Raw genomic sequence first — 24,660 nt, forward strand, 5'->3', positions numbered from 1 at the left:
GAACTGTGTTTCTATTATGCACATGAATGAGTAACTAAGTGTCCTACCTGAAAAATTAGTATGTTCTAATATTATATAACATAATTTAACATTCACTTGCATATTGATACAACATCAAAATGTACATACAATTTTAAATTACAAAGGAATCTATGTGTGCTTTATCAAACACCTCTGAAACTAGGAGCAAATCTCAGTCATTTCTTCTGGACTATGGGAAGTACATGCCTTTGTGGTATGCTACACAAGGCGTTATAGAGGCCTCACAACAAAGTCCCCTTCCTTTTATGTATCCTCATTACACAGGAGTTCTAAGCAATCCCTGTTCAACATAAACAAATAATTATATATGCTAGAATTTGAAGGCCCAAACTAGAAACTTTCAATGATGTTATTTCTTCTATGTGCTAAAATATACTTATAGGTCATTTTACTATAGATTATTTTCATAATGATATAATTTGAAATTATAAAATCATCAACTCTTTTATAAACAAAATCTCATTCTTGTCCCCTACAGTACTTATTCTTTAACATAAACATATCTTTTATAAAGAACAGAACAATAAAGTTAACCACATTATTAGTTTCACTCACTATATAAAACTATGATAGCAAACATAGGTAATATTTGCAGTATTTATACTGATTCTATTAATATGTATGACTTGGTAGATGTAGATTTATTTTAAATTAATTATGGAAATTTTAAATTTATGAATTAATTTTGACATAAAATTTCATACTTTTACATAATAAGAAATTCATTAAAAGTTTAGAAAAGAAGTCCATATCAATTTATAGTAAAAGACAAAAGATCTAATGTCATTTGCTGATTCAACTCATGTGCAAATAATGATGACTGACATTCTTTAGACTAAAATTAAAATATATATATATATATATAAATATATACACATATATATATATATTTGGTATATTTTCATATATGCTAGTATTCTCCTATGTTTGTGTGGTTACATTGTCTTATTTTATATGATGAAGGATATGAATAAGAAAATATTATTCATTTGAAGGCAGGAGAAATAGATCATGGGAGATAAGCCTTTGGGAAAAGGCACTTGTAACCAAGCCTGATGACTTGAATTCAATCCTCAGGACCTACATGATGGAAGATGAGAATCAGCTCACGAAAGTGTCCTCCTTCTCTGCTAACATGCACACACATAAGCACATACATTCACACACACCAAAGCATATGCACACGCGAAGGAAGCATGTACACACTCACAGAATGAAAATTTAGAAGTTTTAAGATAAGAAACATATAAATGAAATTATTGCCATGTGCATGTGTTCTTTGATAAGATACACATTTACTTATGTCACTGAGCACCTGTCTGCTCATTTCCTTCTTCTCATTTTTTTTTTTGCCTCAAATATTATTTTTAAAGAAACACATTTTTCTCTATATTGAGTGAATAATTCTTGGTTATATACCTCACCTGTTGCTGCAAATCTTCCTTAACCACAGAAAATTGATTCTTGATCTATAAGGAACATTTCTCACCCCAAATCATTTCAGACAGAGGAACACAGAAACTGTAAAGCTCGGCTGTCCCTTCCCTGCCGCAGACTTCACAGCCTTGACATTAACAGGAAGATTGGAACGGTAGCTGCAACCTCCAGGCTAGCTGCCTCTGTGTTTAAATGCCTTGAACTGGAAATTTAGAGGGTCAGCTGAGAATGACTCCTGGGCTAATCCTCCAAGTTGTCTGGGAGATACAGAAAAACGCTGAAATGGCTGGTATGGTACGCCCCGGCTGCCAAGGATTGGGTGGAGGGAGTTGCTGAGTGGAAATGTTTGTTTGGATCGCTCTTCTTATGGATTGCCTTTCCAGAAAGACAGGAGTATTTCTGGTATATCACAGGGACGTTAAGTACATTTTAAAAATCTAGATAAATATATCATGTAAAGAGATGGAGCATTATGTACGGGTGCTAAAATACATGGTCAAATTTTTTTCCCTAAACACTAACTTGAGCTGGTTCTATTATCTTGACTTTGGATTCATTTTATTCTTGTGTAGAAACCTTATTTATACATAATATTACAAGATAATTATTTTAATGTACTTACTTCTGGTTACTTTTATGTTTATGCCAGAAAAGAATTAATTAGATTCTTGTATATTCTCTACTAAAAGAAACTTTTAAAGAGATCTTAACAACTTGATAAGCCAGATAATTTTCATTTGAAGCTTACAAAAGATGATTATATTAGCTATAGCATGAAAAAGAGTAAACGATCTTTAGCAAAAGTGCAATCACCCTGTTAATGGTTTAGTAAAATGTACTCTGCTGCTCAATTGGTATCAAGAAAAATGAAGGATGGAAAATGAAAATCATATGTCTTAGCACTACTTTCTTTGGCTTTTTCTCTTAGGTATTTTTTTAATAAAAGTTTTCTCCGAAATTATACCTAGTATGAAAAAGAACAGTTTTATGTGAAAAAATTAAAATCTCCATGTATTTTTCTTTTTAAAAATATTATTTTATAATTTAATTTAGTTTTACATATCAGCCATGGATTCTCCTGTACCTCCTCCCCTAGGGATTCAGCTCAGCTTGGTGGATTCAGTCTAGGCAGGTCCAGTCCCCTCCTCCCTTTGCCCAGGCTGAGCAGTGTCCCTGCATAAGCCCCTGGCTCTAAACAGCCAGCTCATGCACTAAGGACAGGTTCCAGTTCCACTGCCTGGGGGCCTCCCAAACAGTTCAAGCTAATCAACTGTCTCACTTATCCAGAGAGCCTGATCCAGTTGTGGGCTCCTCAGCTATTGGTTCACAGTTCATGTGTTTCCACTAGTTTGGCTATTTGTCCCTGTGCTTTTTCCAATCATAGTCTCAACAACTCTTGCTCATACAACCCCTCCTCTTTCTTGTGGATTGGACTCCTGGAGCTCCACCTGGGTTGTGGCCATGGATCTCTGCATCCAGTAAAATCTCCATTTATTTTTAAAGTAGTTCCCTCCTCCAGGAGTTATTAATGAAGCAGTCGGTGGGGGAGAGGCTGACATAAACAAGGAACAATATTTCCAAAGTATTTATTAAAGCTGGGAATTCAGTGAAATAAGAGTTTCTTGTGTGTAAAATAAAGAGTAATTAAAAAATAAATCGCAATGGTAACATTTTAAAATAATAGGCACAGAGAAAAGAAAGCATTTGTATCCAAATTACTTATTAGATCCAAATACTTGTATCCAAAATACTTATTGTATCCAAATACTTACTGTATTAGAATTTATATCTGTGAATTTTGACACCATTATTTTAATATTGACTAGCATCATCCACAGGAACAAGTTTCTTTGTAAATGGGAGAAGCACTGCTTTCATATTGGTCCCAAATTCTTACAGAAATGATGGAACTGAGATGTCAGCCTCCATAGGTTGAACTTGTCTTTCAATTTCAAAACAAATACGTTTGTTCTTGGCTTTAAAAAGTATGTTTTCCCAATAAAACAACTTACAAGCTATATAATGAAAAGCCTGGAGTTCTTTTAAACCTCTAATAAAATAATAACATCAATTGTATTCAGGAAAGCCCCAGCGTTAATGTGTGCTTCTTACCTTATTTTGTGTGCTATACATATATACCAAAATAAGGTGTGCAGATGTGTGAAATGCCCTGTCTTTAGATTATATATTATGTACTAACATTAATTTATATATATATTCAATCTTAGGTTTTAGTAAGGAAAGCAGATTTAGATTTGAATTTTTACCTAGTGAGTATTCTAAAAATGAATAGTAACTTGGAAATGAATACCATTTGAAATTTCTTTTATCCTATTTTTCAAGGAAATTACTTTAAATTAACTTTGTCTTGTAGATCTGCAAATTTTAACTACAAGGTATGAATCATTTATTAGATTCTCATAAGTATCATATTTCTCAAGCTTTAGGGGGAAAAAAGACACATTGGGCTCTCATTCACTCATTGATGGCCTTTGGCTTGATCAGAATTGCTTGTTATTATTGCAGTCTGTCAAAAAAAATTCATTCTACACATCACTTTCATTCATATGAGAAAATATGCATGGCATGTTGCAAGAAGTCATGTGTTTGTAGCTAGAACTTTAGCTGGAAGGAAGTGCAGTCACTTCCAAATACTTATGCCTTACTGCAAGAATGGGATATTTCCTCAGAGACATTTAGTGTGAATTTTACCTTTAAAAATTGCCCTGCCTATATCATTCCAGTATAAATGAAAAGATGATGTAAATTATATATTATAACTAAATCCTCTGTAATATTCACACAAAAAATTGGAAAGGTCAGAATAGTATTTACTGTTTTACAATTTACATAAAAAATAGATTGAATCCTAGCTTCCCATTTGAATTTGACAGGTAATATGTTGGTAATAAAAGATCCCAGAATCTTTCTTTATAATCCACACAATAATCTGACATCACTGTCACTTTCTCATTTGCCTCTTATTTGCTAACACTTCCAAAACTGCTGGTACATAAAGGTCTATTCATACCCTGCTTCTATCATTGCAGCAAATGATCTGCATCTTTGTGCACTCACAAAGGAAAATCTGTCCCACATATAATAGCAATGCAGTTAATGAAGTAATTGCTTTAAAATGTTGTACGTTCATGTTGTTCATTGTGAAGATTTTTGTAGATAGACATTGTAGCTTTTAGCATGTCATGCAGGGTGTCACATTAGAGTATGTTGTTATTTCAAAGAAATGGCATGAGAGATGTAATGTTTTTAATATTTCCCCTTGATTTATTGCATACACATTCCTTCACAGTTTTTGTTATTGAAAGTATTTTCTTCAGCCTTTTTTTTTTAAGTTGGGAGACTCTTAAGGACTGCTTCTTTTGCCTTAGAGGTTGTAGATCTATTTAAATTGTTTATCTGGTGTTCATTTAATTTTGGTAAGATGTATCTCAAGAAATTTGTCCATTTCTTTTTAGATTTTTCATACTTCATAGAGTACAGGTTTTTGAAGTATGACTTAATACTCCTCTTGATTTACTCAGTATCTATTATGTCCTCCATTTCATTTCTGATTTTTTAATGTGGATATTTTCTCTCTGCCTTTGCCTGAAATGCCAGGACACAGAGGCTGGATGGACCAGAGAAGCAGGATAGAATCAAAGAAGACTGGAAAACAAAAAGTCAATATAATGGATGCCTAACGATATTCTTTATACTCATAGATTGGTGCCTAGCCCAGTTGTCATCGGAGAGGCTTCATCCAGCACCTGATGGAAACAGATGCAAACTCACAGCCAAACATTACAGTGACATCTGGGAATCCAGGGAGGAAGGATTGTAGGGCTGGTGGGGTCAAAGACACCATAAGAAAACCCACAGAATCAATTAACCGAGGCTCAGAGGAATTCACAGAGTCTGAACGAACCAGTATCAAGGGATCCTGAACGGGACTGACTGCATATGTGACAGTTGTATAGCTTGGTCTGCTTGTGGGAGCAGAGCTATCTCTGACTCTTTTGTTGGCTTCTGGGACCCTTTTCTTCATATTGGGTTACCTTGCCCAGTCTTAGTACAGTAAGCAGAGGTGCTTACTCTTATTTCAGCTTGATACGCCATATTTGTTGATATCCATGGGAGGCCTGCCGTTATCTGTCTGCAAATGAGGCAGAATGAACTATTGTTGACTGGGGTTGAGTGGGGAAGTGGAGTTTGGGGGTGGGGGCTTGGAATAGAAAAGGGGGGGAAACTACAGTCAGGACATAAAATAAATATATTTTAAAATATGAAAAATTGTTTAAAAGTAATAATTTTTCTCTTAAATAGAGTGTCAATCTCATTGTGTAAAGAGCCTGGGACCTGAAGCAAAAGAGCTTCTACTGTCAAGCTGAAGTCCAAGTCATGAGCCCATATCGTGGGTCCATAAGCTGTATTACACACACTTTCAAGTCACTTCCAATGTCAGTCAGATGGGATGTTGGGCATTAACTGTGCTCACAGCAACTTGATCAATGAAATGTTTTGTTTAACTTTCCCACATTTGTGAATTCTCTTTCCCTTTGTGTTTATAAAGAGGAGACTCAATGTTCATTATGCATATGTGCTAAGTTTTCAGCCTGAAAAAATCCAATTAGGAAAATACTGAAATGAACTTTTAAGAAAAACTGATGCAAGAGAAAGAAAGTAGACTTCAGAACTTCATGCTCATTTTGCTAGGGAAAGATCTTGTAGGAGGTAAAATATAAGTTTCCTTAGTGTATAAAGTAATCATTGTCAGGATACTCCATCAATTGGGTGGAGTGAAAATATAGACCTAGGTAGCTTCTAGAAAGTTAATCAACTTTAGTTTATACATATGAGATTGACTACTCTTTCTTAATTATAAAAAAATCTAACATGAAGGTCATAGTATTTGTTTTCTCATCGGTATATTTATGCATACTTCCATATTCTTTAATTTTCATGATTAAATACAACCAGAAAAAAGTGCAAGAAACTTAGAGCTTACTAAAACTGTTCACATATATAGGTTTCCAAAGCTGATTAGGGTAAATGTAGATGAACAGTAGCTAAATGGTAAATTTTCAACGATTCAAAAGAAGAAATGAGTATTACCTCCTATGAATATTACCAAGGATATAATTTGCAACTCGTATTGGTATCTAGTGATGCACATCATCATTCACTTAGATATCTGTGCTACATATTTACAGTGCCATTCTTACATCTCTGTCTATCAGTGGTTATTTCTTAAAGTCAATACCAATGTTGTTTGAAAGTGAAATGTTGGAAACATCCTTCATATTACATAGGGAGCCATGTATAAATTGGGTTTAAAATGATTACAATATGGAAGGATTCATTTGCTTCCTCAGAATAATCCCAAACATCTTAAGGTGTAATAATTAGTGTGCAATTGAGTATATTGAATACAAAATATTCATATTCATTTTAACCATGAATAAGAATCACACAAGTAAAGGAGTATTATCAAAGGCCTCTTTTTATAACAAAAAGAGTAATCCTCACTGTGATTCAATTTACACCAATATGCAGACTATTAAATATACTTGAAAGAAGATCTTTAGGCAGAAGATAAAAATGGCTTTTGTACTCTAACACAAAACTCTCCTTCTTTAACCACTTCAAAGATGCTCTCTTCCATTTTATCTCCAGGAGTTTCAAAAAATAACTTTTACTTTCCTAGTCTACGTTTGATTCTCTCATTCACTATTGAACCCCCTGCAACCTGGCTTCTGCTCTCAATATTCAGCTAAAAGTATTCTCATGATGAAGGTCATCAAAACATTTTTATCCTAAAGTTGAGTATGTCCTAGTATATCATTTGATGTTATTAAACCCTATTCCATATTTTTTCCTCATTTTTAATTTTAATGTTTTTATGAGCACTTATATTTTTGCATATTTTATATTTTGAGATATTATTGGATTTCTTATAATAATTACCTTTCTCACATCATAATTTTCCTACTTTCTGCATATAAATGACCCTATAAATGTTGCTTTTCAAGCTTGTTACTTCAAGAAATTGGACCATATTTGAAGTTTAGATGTGCTTGATGAAGATCAAGACAAAAATTGAGTGAGGTCATTATGAGTTTACTGCCATCAAAATTTATTGAGTTGTACTAATTGTATATCCAACAAGTACATTCCAAAGAAGACTCAATTGTACTCCTTTTTCTGAATATTTACTACTAATTTTTATCTACTTTCCAATTTTTTAAAGCATAATTATATTTCAATTATATTTCATCTACTTTTACTAAATATTCTGTTCCTAAGGTTATACATGTCATTGTTATTGAGCTGGCCAAAGTTAACCCTTCTGATAGGCTGTCCATGTATGCATCGTAATATGTGTCCTAACTCTCCTCTCAACATATATCATCAATTAATAAGTAAGCACATGTTTGGAAATCTTTCATCTTCTTAACCAATATTATTCTATTGAGTATATTTTTAATTTTTTCCACCATATGTTCTAGACTCAGTATCTTTTTACAGATATCTTTACTGTTGTGGGATGTCTTTCTGTATGCTCTGAATATGTGTGACTCCCATTGGATAATAAATAAAGCTGTTTGATCAATGGCAAGAAAGCTTATAGTCAAGTAGGAAATCCAAGCAGAGATACAGAGTGAAGAATGGTGGAGTCAAGAGAGATGTGAGCCTGCTGCTGAAGGAGCAACAAGATGTCAGCAGATCAGCAACACCATGGCCACGTAGCAACATTTAGATTAACAGAAATTGGTTAATTTTAAATGAAAGAGTTAGCTAGCAAAAAGCTTGAGCCACAGTTTGTAATTAATAGAAACCTCTGAGTGATTATTTTATAAGCGGCTGGGGGACAGTGGGGCCAAGTGGGACTGAGAAACTTCTGGTTCTACTTTATAGTTATTTAGCTTTTTCTATATTTTTGAATTTAGTAGATTTCTTATAACCAGACTTTTCACTTGTGTATCTGTGTCCTGTCCATAAGCTCCTGTGTATATCTCTAATGAATTCACATGAATTTGCTTGTTTCTAGTTCTTTGAAAATCTAGAGTTAGCAAAGCAAATTACCTGTTATCTAACAAGGCATTACAATAATGCATTATTGGGAATTGTGATACATAAATAGCAGCATTGTCATTATAGTTCTGCACCAAAGAATTGATTTTTCTCCCTGGCTGGAAATATCAAACACAATCACACATAAGCTTTTTTTCTCCTCTCTTATCCAGCACATAGGAAACTTACATTCATATTTGACAGGAATGTGAAAAGTAAATTCTTCCCTTTAAGCAAAATGCCAATCTTTCTATCTTTAACATCTCACTCATATCATCCCCATTTTCAAAGAGTACAATCTGAAAATGAGTATTTTTACTTATATTCTCCTGTTAAGTAACTCCTAGCGACTTTCCTTTGGACCACTCAGAAATCTTTACACACCTAAATGTTAAATTGTATTGTTGCATCACTGTATCACATGATATTATGACACAAATTTTTTAGTACAATGACAATTATGTCTTCTTTGATATTAATAACCTAACATGCTAAAGCTTAGAAATGTCAAATCTTCTACTAATCTTTTAATTAAACAATTTAAAGTCATTGTTTTTCTGTGCATAGTATAGCACAACAAAGAAGAAAGGAAGAATTTCTTCAGCCCCTCACAAATTGTGTTCATTTTCAGGTAGGTTCCTGATATCCATGGAGGATCTGAATCCTAAAACTATGTTTGAGTTGCATGTTCTTCCCTCACCTTTACAGACTCTGAAAGAGCTCTGAAACTCAGGAACATGTTGCGAGATAAAGTGAGCACACCTGGTTTTCTGCATGTTTTCTAAAAATCTGCATACAGGATTAAGATGGACAAGTGAAAAGAGATATTCTCAGTATCAAAGTGTAGCTAAATCTCAGTTCTATCTTCTTGTTGAAATGTTTATTGACTCTAAAAGTTTTCATACAATGATGAAGTGAAATAGGACTCCTGGGGCTTTACTCAGCTAAAAGAAAAATAGTGACTGCAAGACTTTCTGTCCTTTAAATTACCTTCTGTTCTTAACAGAAAAGTGTAAAGTGGTTGGGTGTGGGGGTGGGTGTGCTCTTGTGCTCCTGTATTTAAACAATAGGGAAATAACTTTGTTTGACCTTTCAGATGAGGAAATTATTGAAAATTCCTGTCCTTTGATGTTGTTCTCCCCACCCAATACTTCCTACTGACCTTTATTGAACAATTTTGAATTAAATTCATATTTCCTTTGGTCTCTGTGATATTTACTATTGAAATATCATTTGCTTTGTGGATCATTTTAAGAAGTTCTTTATGCACATAGCATTACTATAAATGAGGCCAGATACTCCATGAAGTCTTTTTTCTCATCATATTTACCCTGAGATTCAGTGACTCAGTTACACACCAAGATACACACACACACACACACACACACACACACACACACACATACACACACACACTTTAAATCAAAAACACATCTTTTGTTGTAAAGATACATGCAAATAATCATGTTTATTTGTTTTAATACATGCCATAAAGAAAAATGAAACTAAAAATATGATTAAAAATTATATAGCGCTTTCTTAGAAAACTGGGAATCAATCTCCCTCAAGACCCAGCAATACTACTCTTGGGCATATTCCAAGGAATGCTCAATCATACCACAAGGACACATGTTCAGCTATGTTCATAGCAGCATATTTGTAATAGCCAGAACCTGGAAACAACCTAGATGCCCTTCAACTAAAGAATGGATAAAGAAAATGTGGTACACATACACAATGGAGTACTGCTCAGCAGAAAACAAAACAAAACAAAACAAAACAAAACAAAAAAACAATGGCATCATGAGGTTTGCAGGCAAATGGATGGAACTAGAAAAAATCATCCCGAGTGAGGTATCCTAGACTCAGAAAGACAAATATGGTATGTACTCACTCATAAGTGGATACTAGATATAAAGCAAAGGATAACCAGACTGCAACTCACAGCTCCACGGAGGCTGCCTAGAAAACAGGACCCTAAGAAAGACACAGGGAATACATAATGACAGAAAAATGGATGAGATCTACATGAGCAAAGTGGACATGATGGGGGTAATGGAGGGCAAGGGTTGGGGGAAAGAGAGCTTAGGGAAGAGCTAGGTCCCAGCTGGATCAGGAACAGAGTGGGAGAACAAGCAAAGAGATACCATGATAAAGGAAGACCCCATGGGAATAGGAAGAAGCAAAGTGCCAGAGAGATCCCCAGAAATCCACAAAGATACCTCCACAATAGACTACTGGCAATGGTCAAGAGAAAGCCCAAGCTGACCTACTCAGGTGATCAGATGGCCAAACACCCTTACTGTCATGATAGAACTCTCATCCAGTGACTGATGGAAGCAGATGCAGAGATACAAAGCCAAGCCCTAGGTGGAGCTCCAGGAGTTCAACTGGCTAGAGAGAGGAGGGATTATATGAGCAAGAGATATCGAAACCATGATTGGAAAAAGCACAGGGACAAATAGCCAAACTAGTGGAAACACATGAACTGTGAACCAATAGCTGAGGAGCCCCCATGGAACTGGAGCAGGCCCTCTGGATAAGTGAGACAGTTAATGAGTTTGAACTATTTAGGAGGTCCCCAGGCAGTGGAACCTGGACCTGTGAGCTGGTTTTTTGGAACCTAGGGTTTATGCTGAGACATTTTGCTCAGCCTTGGTGTAGGATGGAAGGGACTGGACCTGCCTCAACTGAATCTACCAGGCTGATCTGAATCAGCAAGGGAGACCTTGCCTTAGAGGAGGTGGGAATGAGGGGTGGATTGGGGGGTATGCTGGTGGGTGGGATAAGGGAGGACAGGGGAATTTGTGACTGATATGTAAAATTAAATTAATTATAATATAAAATAGAAAAAGAAAATGTGTTGGAAAAAAGTAAGTCAATGATTAAAAGTTTATAAGTCAATATCTTCAAATAATATTGCCATTCAGTTCAGTGTAATTTATAAACAACAACAAGCAAATGGATGCCTTATTGTTACTACAGCCCTAACTTTAAGACAAGTAAAATAGAAGAAATGTTGGCGGAGGATTATATTATTCTGACCAATTTCTATACCAAGAAAGTTTTATGTCTAGTAGACTGTATGTACTCTTTATATGCAATCTGCAATCTATGAAAAAAAGAAAAAAATAGCTAAACTGAATCACTGTGTGTCTCAACATCAAGGATTTAGAATCCAACCATACCTGACTACAGTAAAAATGGAAACTTTGTTTTCAATCTTTGCACTTATGAAATTGATGAAAACTTAGAGATCTCTTGAGATGAGAATTAGGAATTAGATTTAAAGTATGGAATTAATAGCATACAAATGTGCTGCTATTAAAATAAAACGCCCACATATTTCAGGTTCACTGTTGTCACACACATCATGAGCATACATTGATTAAAAAGGCCACATAAAATATGTTCATGCTTACAAAGAATCTCTGAGATGCCGACCTGCCTTGGGCATGCGAAAACCCATAAGGACACAAGAAAAAATTAGCAACACATGATGTTTCACTAGAAAGAAAGCAGTGCATGTGAGTTTGTTCTTGACAGTTTGCCACGTGTCTCCTCTTGAATCCTCTGGCACACTCTTAGCCAAGGATGAAGATCCTCTAAGGTTTGTATTTATGTGGATGACACATAACAAAATATAGCATATGACAAATTCAAGATAAGAATTCTTTAGTTATGGAGCCCATTACCAATGGATACATCTATAAAATATTCCCATACCTACTGCATAGGGGATATTGCAGAAGAGGTGACAGACAGATTGTAAAAGCCAGAGAGTCAGGATGTGTGCTGTCAGTTGTTTCTCCTAGTCATTTCAGAAGCCACAGTGACATAGTCTCATCAACATGATGGCCCAAAGTTGAGCTGGAAAAGCAGGACACCCATGAATATGTCAAATTGGATATCAAATTTCATGAGGACTCAACAGTAAACAAAGTAATATGGGCGACTGAGGAAAGCTGGGATGAGGAGAGAGGGACTGCCACAGGGAAGAGCATACCAGTTGTTTGTCCTGTACCCAACACTTAATTCTGTAAATATGCATGCAGGCAAAATTTTATGGACTCAACATATTATATTTAAGAATATATATACATATATATGTATACATTATACATGAATGAAATAACAAATTATTGAAAAATAGGCCTTGAATTTGAAATGAAATGGGGAGGGATACATGGAAGAGTTTATATGGAAGAACGGGGAAGGACAAATATTTTCATTATATTGTAATCACAAAAGTAAAAAAAAATAGATAATTAAGTAGTAATTAAATTAAATAAATAATTATTAAAATAATACGGTGTTAGAAAAAGGTTTTTTTCTTACACCCCAACCTTGTCTAATGGCCCAGCTCAGTCAGGACCCTTCCGGCTAGACTTTCCCTCATATCTACAATTGAACCCTTCCCCTCAGTTATGCTTAGGAGTGGTCTTGTTCTCATTTTTATTTATTTGTTTATATTTACCTGTTTGTACCTTTATTTATTTTTAAAACATAAAAAATGTCTTTTTCAAAACAAGGGTATTAGTTGGAAAGTAAAAGAAAAAAATAAGTAAATAAAATGCTAAATGCAAGTCTAAATAATAGGTAAGGCTAATTCTGTATAATTTATGTGCCATTTTCAATTGTTCTGGATATTCGGTATTAGTAGATGACAGGAGCTTCCAAAGAAAATAGTAAGTGTGGATCTAGAAATCATGGTGGAAAATAGGGAGAGAAGAAAATGGCATCAAAATTTCTATGAAGTACAATATAATTTTACTATCTTAGCACAAATGGTTTGTCTGGAATACAACACTTTTTGACTTATTTGTTGGAGAAAAACAATAATCTGTGGATTCATTTTTTATTAGATTCATATTTTAGAAGTGTATCAGGAAGCAGTATGGTCAATGGACAATGTAAACAGCATGAATTAGTACGAAATTACAGGAAATGTTAATGATGATAGATAGCAAAGTGCAAGTCAATATAGCTACTAATCAGATCAATATTGTGATTTGTGTTTATAAATTTTTATACAAAGGGCCATATTTCTAAATAATTTAATGCAAAATGCATATAATGACTGACCTAGTCAATTAGTGATATTGGCTCTATTTTCTTTAACTTTATTTAAAGATGTATAAAATTTATTTATAAATATATGAAAATTAACTTATAGTTTTCAGTAAATTTTAATTTTTATTGTTTATATATTTATTTCAAGTACAGGATTTAATTTGTACTTACACACAGTTATCTCAGCACAAAAGAGAATAAATAATTGCTGAACAGATTTTTCATCACAAAAACTAGAATTCTCAAATATCAGGCTTTCTGAAATATTCAATATTTCTGTATTTCATAAAATATTGTCTGGCTTCTTTGTTTCATCTCCCAAATTTGACCTGTGTTGTCAGGTACCAGTAGATTCTTATTTGGAATGGCATTCAACTTGAGTAGTCAAATACTACGAAACAAAACCAACATTGAATATGTCAAGTTTCATGATATTCTAATTTCCTTTACTTTGCCATTTTTGGTCCTAAAACAAGGATACACCTTTCAAGTATATATTGCATGTGTGATAGGCCACCTGTGTAGGTCCCTCTGTTAGCACGAAAGTTCTTATTTCAAGGAGAATAGCAAGTAATAGCGAGAGTCTAAATCCAAGATGAATTGAGAGAAGGTCTTATCATTATAGTTTAGGATGACCTTAAAAATCCTACATACTATGAGTTGACCAAATTGTAGTTTCCCTGCCTATACCATCCAAATGCTAGAATTGTAGGCATTTGTTACCATATGTAGCTTAGTTTATTATTATATGCAATACAATTGTAATTGAAATGAATCAAATTACTTTCTGAACTATTCTAGATTTGTTATTATTCTTGGTGTTTGTAGTTGTCATTTAGTAAATGACAAAATAAAAAAGAGCTGGGGTGGTGGTGGCACATGCCTCTAATCCCAGCACTCAGGAGGCAGAGCCAGGCAGATCTCTGTGAGTTCAAGGTCAGCCTGGGCTACCAAGTGAGTTCCAGGAGAGGTGCAAAGCTACAAAGAGAAACCCTGTCTTGGGGGAAAAAAATGATGGCAATTTTAAAATTTTTATCAATACCAATGGCTTGGATTCCAGGTGGTGTGTTTAGTACATAAGATTTATAATAAAAACAGAAGACAATGACAAGGATAATAATAATCATTATTATGTAGGCTTAAAACACTGGAAAGAGTTGTGAATGACCTTGAAAGTATCATCAAAACTAATAACTTATGAATCTATATTTAATTTTTATCTCTGGATTTTTTTCTGATGGACACAATGCCTTTTCTTTCACTGCCTGCTTCTACAATTGCCATAAGAACCAGGGAACAAAATGATTCTAAAATATCTTTGAGTTATTTGTCTATTCTGTTTGGCTGTGTAACAGCTGTGTCTATATTTTGCATCCCTTCAAACACTATATTTCAAAATATAGTGACTTAAATTTTAAACAACTGTTATGTGTGTGATTACTAGAACAGGACATAGAATTAGCAACAGACAAGGCTCTGGGCATACTTGGTAGCCTCTATCTATGCTAGTGAGAAACTATCTTGTTTAGGTTAACTAAGGTGGAAAGATATTCCCTAAAGGTACACTCTAATAATGTGTGATGAAATTTCATGTGCTAATGTCCTAGACTACAGGGGAAGGAGAAAAACAGATAAGCCAGAGCTCTGTCACTAATCTCTGCTCCATGTTTGTCAGACAGAATAGGTCTGCCATGGTAATGCAATTCAGTGTCACTGGGTTTCTGGCTGTCATCAAGAAGTCTATTATTTTTTATTGTCCAAGTCAGCCTCAATTATTTGGTTGAGAGTTTTCTCAGAACAAACATTTTTATTGCCAATTTATATCTTATTAGCCTATAGTAACTATATAAAAGTGTTAATGATTATCATGACATTCTTCTTCATGTTTATCATGTGCTTTAATCGTGTTCAATTTCTCCTTACTGCCCTTTTTCCCTCTTTCTTCCCCAACATTGCACAAGTCAAATAGTCTCCCTTCTGCTTTGATATATTTATTATTGTTTTAAAATCAATTTTGCACATATCAGAAATAGAACATTATATCTATGTTTTGGGGTATGATTTTTTTTCTTAAATATGACCCACCAATTTTCCAGAAAATAACACAGTTTGTTTTTTAATGCCTATTTGTCTGTAGTAAATCTCTCCCACATTACCTTTTTCCATTCACCTTTTGATAAGAACAAACATTTTCGGAGATTAAAAACTTCAGGAAATTTGACAGTGTGTTTTTCATGCACCTCACTCAATTATAAGCAGTCTCAGTCATCAACATTTAGTCAGAGAGAAAATATTCAATGAGTAGTGAATAAATTGCCTTTCAAGAAGACAGAACATGTTTGTGGTGTTTTCCAGATTCTGTGATGGAAGTAGTCACACTGTGACAAATCTTAAATCGTTTCATGATGTCACTGAACAGTGTTGGGAAGAAATGGCAATGAATCTATCTTGTGAAGATGCACAAACAGGGCCTGCGCACTACTCACAGGCAAGCTACCCACAGCAGGCAAGGGCGTGACTACAAGCAAGGAGCCATGTATTTTCACTGGTAATGAAATGAATTTCTTCCTTGGCCAGTAACTGTGCTAACTCACAATTTTCTGCTCAGTAGAAACATAGGAAGGTTTTACAAACACTTTATCCTCTGTGATCATCATTGGTCGATATTTTCCTGAGACTGGGTTCTCAATAATGATGGTTAACGTGTCTCTGCAATAAAGCATAATGTGATCCTTTACCATGGCATATATTATGCTAAATCTAATGGATCCTGAAAATATATTTGAAGTTAGGTCACATTCTGGTGAAAATAGTGCCATTTAACTCAAAAGTAGCTATGGAAATGAATCGCTAACAAAACATATGAATGCTATATATACCAGAAGAGAGATAGAGATTTTAGTAATTTTTACAGGTTCTAATCTTTTGGGGGGTGTTATGTAGAAAGTCACAAGATCCAAGTCACGTATTTGGAACAGTTGACCATGTCACAATACACTGTTGGTGAAGGTGTCCTCATTTCCTTTACCAGTCTTAGTTTCAAAAGAAGAAATTCTTTCTGTACATGGATAATATTGTAAGTGGCATACAATAGACTGGAAAAATCAAGGTAATTGTCAATACTGTACCCTGTTTCACATACACCAATCTATTGTTAAGTTAAGCAAGTATTTGCTAATCAAGTTTTAATTGAATGTATTATGTATCTCTGCCTCTCAACCACATAGTAATAATTTCAAATAAGAATCTCTTATGAAACATATTTTAAAATAAGTATCTGTCCTCTTATATAACTTTGAGTATACAAAGTGTATCTTTATGAATTTTATTTCATAAATATATTTCTAACACAGATACTTTATTTTTACAAATATTTGTATAATATTCATTTTATTTTATTTGTCTCAAAAACAATTCATTGTGTATTTTACATTGAAGACTTATGCTGGTATTTTAGAGTACCATGTTTAGGTTTAAAAGAAGAATATATTACCATGCTATGATATATATATACTCTTTTATCAACCACCTGTCTTCAGCAAGTGTTCTGCTGGTGTTCCTGTTATTTAAATGGTCTTTCTGAAGTGTGAAACTTTCTCTATATGATGCTATCTATAGGCTATGACAATGGAAAATTCATAGAATATCTTGAGGTACAAAGTGAAGGACTAAAAATCATAAAAGAATTAATGCTTAAAATATTTTACCTTATTATAAATTTTTTTCTCATGTTAGCAATTTTAATAATGCATATTTTCTGTTGCATAAGTAATAAGCCCAATGTATAACATTCTTCATTTCATTAACATTTGATGAATAGCTACCACAACACTTTATAAATTGACATTAGAAAAAAAAAACACATATTCTTACAACATTTTAGAAATCAATGTTCCTTTTGCTGTTCTTGCAGAGAATCTATGTTCAGTTCCCAGCACCCATATCCAGAAATGCATAACCCCTTTGATACCAGTTCTAGGAGATCTGATGTCCTCTTTGAGTGTCTGTGGATAACAGGCATGCACATGATGCACATACATGCATGAAGGTACTCACAAAACACAAAATAAAAGTAAATAAATATCTTGATGAATTACACAATTCTTAGTGATTTAAAATAAAATATCATGGAATTTCAATCAAATCACGTGTCACAATATCTTAGCTAATTGTATTAAAATGTTGACTTTGGTGAAATGTTCATGAAGACCACTTCACTAAGAGATCTTAGTAAACACACATTGATTGAAATAAAGTCATGAAGATAGAAGTTACATAATGCTCATGAGTGGTAATAAACAATGGGGATCTGTTTAGAAGTTGGAAGAGGCAATAAACTCTTACAGAGCCATACTAATTGTTAGAAACAAACAAGTAAATAAATGATCTTAGCTATATGTACTACTATTGATTCAACTTGAAATACCATTTGAATTGTTATCATTGTGTGCTAGTAATATGTACAATGTCATTCTCTAAAAATTTATCCACAAAGAATATTCATACATTGTTTTGAATGGGCATGTATTCAATTTATTCTGAAGCTAGTTTTCTTTCCTTTTTAGTAATCTAGAGATTAGTCAAGAGTCTATGGAGGAATCAATTTTACTAGCTGCTAAGTGTATTTTTCTGGTGACCAAAAAATAAAGAACTTACATGTAAATACATTACTCTTAACAGACTAGGTTCTAACAATAGACAAGAATGTCGATGAGGAGACAGGGTATGTTGAGTGGAAAGAATATCTTGTCTCTCATGCAAAAGTATATAGGCAGCATCACTTTCCTTAATATGTTCTTTTCTTTTTATTTATTAATTTTGTTAATAGGACTAAAAGTTGGTGTGCACACCACTCTGAGTGACTCTGAGAGAAGCTGTAGAAGGTATGAAGGTGACCAAAATATATTTTACAAAATTCTCAAAAAATTAATTAAAAAATTACGAGAAAGAAAAGAGGAGTCATCCCTGGGTCTGCATGTTGGGGTCAAAGATAGGTTGAGCTATAGTGAACAACAAAACCATACAGATGCTTCCAGGCTCAGGGCAGGAGCACAATGGTAACAAAGAGAAACATTCTCTCTTCATAGAAGAAAAACAAAGAAAGGGCAGGAAAAAAGTGAGGATATGAGAGGTGAATGTCAATAAAGACAAATCTCAGATTTGGATCCTCACAAGTGGGCTCACAGAGTATACTTATCATAGAAGCAATGTTTTTAGAAAAATAATGAAGTAAATGTTGGTATCAAAGAACAAAGAAAACTCAAAATAATAGTATGATTTGTTCTCTTTATTTAGCAATGCTGGGTTGAATGAAGATCTTACTAATTGCTCTGCAAAAACTTTACCACTGAAAATTTCCAGTGCAAAACTTTGATTTCAGGCAAATTCCCAGACTCAGTCTATTAATTCAAGGGCTCTGAGAAACAGCAAACACCTATTATATCTGATCTCACCTGCTTACATCTAGACTGGGTTTTTACAGTCCATCACAAGTAATTCTTCAAATCAAGGAATAGAATCTGAATATCTATGCAATAGCAGTTTATGAAAAAAGGGGCCTTGAATTTGAAATAGAACATGGAGTAGTATATGGGAGGGTTTGGAGACATATATATATATATATATATATATGACAGATAAGTGTGTGTGTGTGTGTGTGAGAGAGAGAGACAGAGAGACACAGAGAGAGAGACAGAGAGACAGAGATTCCTAAAGAAACATAAGTCTTTAAGGGCAGTCTTCAAACACATGTGTGACGAGGCCCTGATAGAATAACAGGTAGGCAGAAGGAATAAGATCAGTGACAGGTGGTCTTGTTCATGTGAGCAAACCACCCAGACTCTCCTACAATGTCAATGATCAAGTTCCAACAGTCTTGCAAAGATGTCGGTCTTTACTCAAAGAAGGAAAGGATGGTTCTGGGAGGATTTGAGCTAGAGGGATGTTATCTTACTATTTCCTTTTTTAATTAGTAATTTCTTGAGCTTATAACATAATTCAATAATTTCCCTTTTTCTCCCTCCAAACTTTTTCATATTACCCTCCTTGATGGAAATAAGTTACAATAGATACAGCAAGTACACAGGAGGTAGTTGGAAATTTTTACATTTTTTAAATTTAAACTGTATTTTGTGACTTGAACTAAAGCAGTAACAGAGCATTCAATAAAAAATTTGGATTAACGTTAATTTTAAAATAAAGAAGATAAATTAGCTTATAGATATGTAAAATATCAGCGAAAAAAATGATAGTAAACTCTTGAATGACTTTGAATTTACTGAATAAAAGGATGGACTTTCCAATCACTAGTAGGTGACCGAGAGTCATTTCCTTCATTGTGAAGCACATAAAAAGTCCAGTGTTTATTGCATTATTCTACAAATATATAGTAGACATTCAATATGAAATATCAAATAGGCATTCAGGATAGTTTTCAACTTTATGAAGGCAACTTTAAGTTGTAACTCTCAGGCTGGGGGAATTCAGGGGGAGAATAACTGTGTGAGGATCTGGGTTTGACATTGTGTATCACACACACACATCTTAAATAAATATAAAAATTAAGGACAATTCAGTAGTTTTATAAATTAAGACTGATAAATAAGTTATAAATGCATGTCAAAATCTGCACAATGATTACAAAGATAGATTGTGCAATTTTGTGAAATTATGGATTAAATGATGAAATTGTTCATTGTAAATCATGGAAAGTCAGAAAGAACACTGTATTAATGTAATACACACAGTTACCTGGGAAATGTAAGATTTTCAAACGCGGCACACAGAGCATTGTGATTAGTTGAACATGGTAGATACTAGTGATGTTCAAATGATGTGTAGATCGTAGACCTGATGGAGTTTCTGGTGGAATAGCAGTTTTACTGGACAGCAGGTTAAGCCAGGATCTAGGTAAATTCTGGAAGAATTAAAGAAAGACAAAAAAACTGCAAACATTTTATGAATTGTTGAGACCCCAAGTTGAGATCACTGTTAGTCACATATAATTTACAAAGGTAGATGTATTGAGTAAATGTCTGAAAATAATGCTGAGGGCTAAATGCACAGGAAATGACTCAATGACATAATATTTCCCTTCTACTTCTACAAAGCATCATAACAATGGTGTCAGTGGTGCTGCACAGAGCTTAGAAGTACGCAAGTACATTGAGTTGATATGCATTCATGTTATTCTTACAGATTTTGACACAATGCATTACCAAAAATTAATAAAATTTAAATCCATGTATGAAGTAGATTTCAATGTATGTTTAAAAACAGTTATTGGATTGTGTTTACATAAATGCCAGACAACAAAACTTTTGAACAAAAATAATGCATTTTAGGGTGTATTGCAAAGGTAGATATGACCAGAGTTAATGGGGTCAGAAATGGTACAAACAAAGTACCAAAACATGCTGAAAGAGTTACCATCCAAGGGCCAGAATTTTCTCAGCATATCACAATTTGAGGAAATAAATATCAGCAATACTGCCTTCATTAACCTGCATGCTTCCTTTACTTAAAAAGAAGTTTAGTTTTTGAAGTACAGAGGAAAATTTGGGAAATTTTTAAATCACAAGAATACGTAAAAAGAATATGCTGGTCTAAGGGACAAACATCAAATACTAAGAGCCATTAATTCATCAAACAGTTGATTCGAAGATGATTTTAAAATGGTTTCCGAAGGGAAGTAAGAAACAAAATCGCCACATTTGATAATGAGAATCCTATGGTTGGATACTTTGCATAGCCTTGGTGTGCAAGGGAGGAGGGGCTTGGACCTGCCTCAACTGAGTCTTACCAGGCTGGGCTGAATCCCCAAGGGAGAAGTTGCCTTGGAGGAGGTGGGAATGGGGTGTGGGTTCAGGGGGAGGAAGGCTGGAGGGCAGGAGGAGGAAGGAGAAGAGAATCTGTGGTCGGTATGTAAAATGAATAGAAAATCTCTTAATCAAAATAAAAAGAGAATGATATTCAAAAACAGTATCAATTATAGAGAAGATAAATGAAATTTCATGGGCTGGGGATTTAGCTCAGTGGTAGAGCGCTTGCCTAGCAAGCACAAGGCCCTGAGTTTGATCCTCAGCTCAAAAAAAAAAAAAAAAATTTCAAACATTGCTGGTTTTCTATACTAACACACACTTTATATTTCAAGTCATCATTAGAAAACAAAATCAACCTTTTATTCTAGAGAACACAATAATGATTCCAAGCAACTGGAAATGGAGTCTTTGGTGTGACAGTTTCTAGTTTATTTAAATAGCATGGCAGAGAAGTGATCCTCATTTGGGCTGTGATAAATGATCTTGGCTGGGAGGAGAAATGTCATAACACTGTACTATAAAATGTAATATAAAAATGAGTCGTTTCACTTTTGAGGCTCTATGGAAACCACTATAACTTATGATTAATGTTGGTGGGAAATTCACATCAGATCAGTAGAGTAAAGAAATGTAATGACCCAGTATACTTCTGGAGTAATGATTTTATACTTCAGTCTCATGAGGAATTGCAACAATGTGAGATGATCTGTAAGAAATACAGAAAGGCATGAGAAATAGGAAAATGTCAATTCTGGCTTCATGACTAATTGCTTAAATGAGAACTTTATTATTGACAAGTGTCTCGTCTTTAGTTCAACATGTACTTCACTTCCAAAGAGCTTATTTTCTTGTCCCCATTTTTATTATCTTATCAATTAATGTCAAATGTGCTAAGAGTAGTGAACTTTGGAGCTAAACTTAAGTTACAGAGTACAAAAAGGAAACAGGACTCAAAATAAGTGAAAAATTACCAGCAACAACAGAGAAAGGGGTTTGATGAATTAATTGAAAAGGTTGTGAATGGTTGTGTTTGTACCAGGGACAAATGGATAGTGCAAAGGAAACATTTGAGTTGGAATATATATATATATATATGTAATAAGCATTTATACAGATTCCAGATGGTAAGGTGTGGTGGTATTGTGTTCCCCAAAATATTGTGTGTTCCCCGAAATAAACATATCTGGGGTCAGAGAACAGACAGCCACTAGAACAAAGCCAAAAATGGTGGCTAGAAAATGGGAAGAGTGAGCCATAACAGAAGTTGGGCAGTGGTGGTGCACGCCTTTAATCCCAGCACTTGGGAGGCAGAGCTAGCTGGATCTCTGAGTTCAAGACCACTTTAGAAACAGCTAAGCATGGTGACCATGTCTTTAATCCCAGAAACCCAACCTTTAATCCCAGGGAGTTGGGGCAGAAAGAGAAAGGTATATAAGCCGTGAGGACCAGGAACTAGAGAGTAAAGCATGTAGTTAGTTAAGCATTTGGTTGGTTAAGTGTTCAGGCTTTGGAGCAACACAGTTCAGCTGAGATTCATGTGGAAGAGGACTTAGAAGCTTCCAGCCTGAATAAACAGGATCACCTGAGGAAGTAGCAAGGTGAGATAGCTGTGGCTTGTTCTGCTTCTCTGAACTTCCAGCATTCACTCCAATAACTCGGGTTTGTTTTTATTAACAAGTACCTTTAAGATTCATGCTACAATAAGGTGTGACCCTTGATAGCATTCTGCTTTGTTAATTTGTGTAAAGTGGAGTCATTTTTTCCAGAATTTTAGTCAACTTAATTTTCTTAACTAAGAAGATCCACTAAAGAAACAATAAGTGTGTGTGTGTGTGTGTGTGTGTGTGTGTGTGTGTGTGTGTGTGTGTGATTTTGAAAGGCAATATAAAAATAACTTTACAAGCTAAAACTGTCACTGAAGGATCCCACCCATGTTAGCACATACAGTTTGTGGATCCACTGACTTACCGCTGGTCTTCATCATCTTTTCCTACCTGCCACATCTTTCTTCCAGCTTCTTAGACTCCTGGGTTAGAGGCACAGGTCCATAACTTCCCAGTCATCTGAAGTTTGCCATCATTGTTGGACTTGCAGTTGTAAACACTGGGAGACTAACATGCCTCCTAGTCTATATTCACAGCTCTAGAAAACCAGGCTCAGTGTGTAAATATTTGTTGAATTCAGAACTCTCTTACAGAAGATTCATTACAAACTGTATGTAAACCACAAGGACTTGTTTAGGAAGTTGGGATTCAATGACTCATCTGCAATTGTGAATTTCATAATTAGAGGTAGTCTGGACTGAAGAGAAACACAGTTATTAAAAAAGGAAAAACAGAGAAAATGGAACTAGTGACAGAGAATCAGAAAATTTATAAAAAAATACTTTATCAGCATCTGCTCGTGTTTATTGCTGTTTATTTATGATATTTATGTCAATATTTCCTAAAGCACACTGTTAAAATCTCAGAACAATAGTTTTATCTTCCTATTTTTCTATGCTCAGAATACAGTTCAATATTCCAGACCATGGAGGTTTGTAATAGATACTATTTTGAGTAATTATTGGAAAACCCAAAACATAGCTTTTCCTGATTTTTAGAAACGGCTTTTCCTTTTTGTTTCTGTGTTCTATGAAGTTTAAGTTTTGAAAACACGTCATTTTATTCTTTCTTTAATTTTAATTATGCAAGTTTTTCTGTTATATGGGGAACACTGTTTCATATTTAAACTATTTTTCTGAAAATTTCCTTCATATTCAAAACCACTGTACTAATTGCCATTGCCATTAATGAGCATAACAGTTATTCACTTTTTCCTCTTTAAAACATTCTTATCAATCATCATAAAATATTTTGAAAATACAATATGAATATGCATAGATTCTAAGTAATCATATACAATCAACATTGAAAGTATTTCTTATAGATACAAATGAAATTTATATGAATTACTTATTTTTCATTTGAAATTATTAAAGAATGCTTTTAATATTTTTTCAAATAACATCTATCACTCAAGATATCAAGGTAATTAAGCAGTGAAATTATTTTTAATTATTTTATTACAGTGCATCTTTATTATGCTGATTTGATTACATATATTTCTCTATAGTATTTGGGGGGATTAGTTTGGGTACAGCAAACAGTAAGAATTGTCTCATATTGCCACTTATTTAGATGATGAGTAAAAAATTCAATTGTTCTAAATAAATAAC

At 34.1% G+C, this 24,660-nt stretch overlaps 1 long non-coding RNA gene across 1 annotated transcript in view; it reads right to left on the minus strand.

The window, feature by feature from the left end:
- LOC118590957 overlaps nucleotides 1-20,539 on the minus strand; it is a 41,336-nt gene extending 20,797 nt beyond the window's left edge. The window contains exons 1-3 of the long non-coding RNA XR_004945890.1: nucleotides 20,374-20,539; nucleotides 16,218-16,332; nucleotides 12,277-12,420 (exon numbers count right to left, since the gene is read on the minus strand). This is a non-coding gene — a long non-coding RNA (uncharacterized LOC118590957). The remainder of the gene's footprint in view (nucleotides 1-12,276; nucleotides 12,421-16,217; nucleotides 16,333-20,373) is intronic.
- Between the last annotated feature and the right edge of the window lie 4,121 nt (nucleotides 20,540-24,660).

Source organism: Onychomys torridus, chromosome 9 (assembly GCF_903995425.1).
Source record: "Onychomys torridus chromosome 9, mOncTor1.1, whole genome shotgun sequence".
Lineage (NCBI taxonomy): Eukaryota > Metazoa > Chordata > Mammalia > Rodentia > Cricetidae > Onychomys > Onychomys torridus.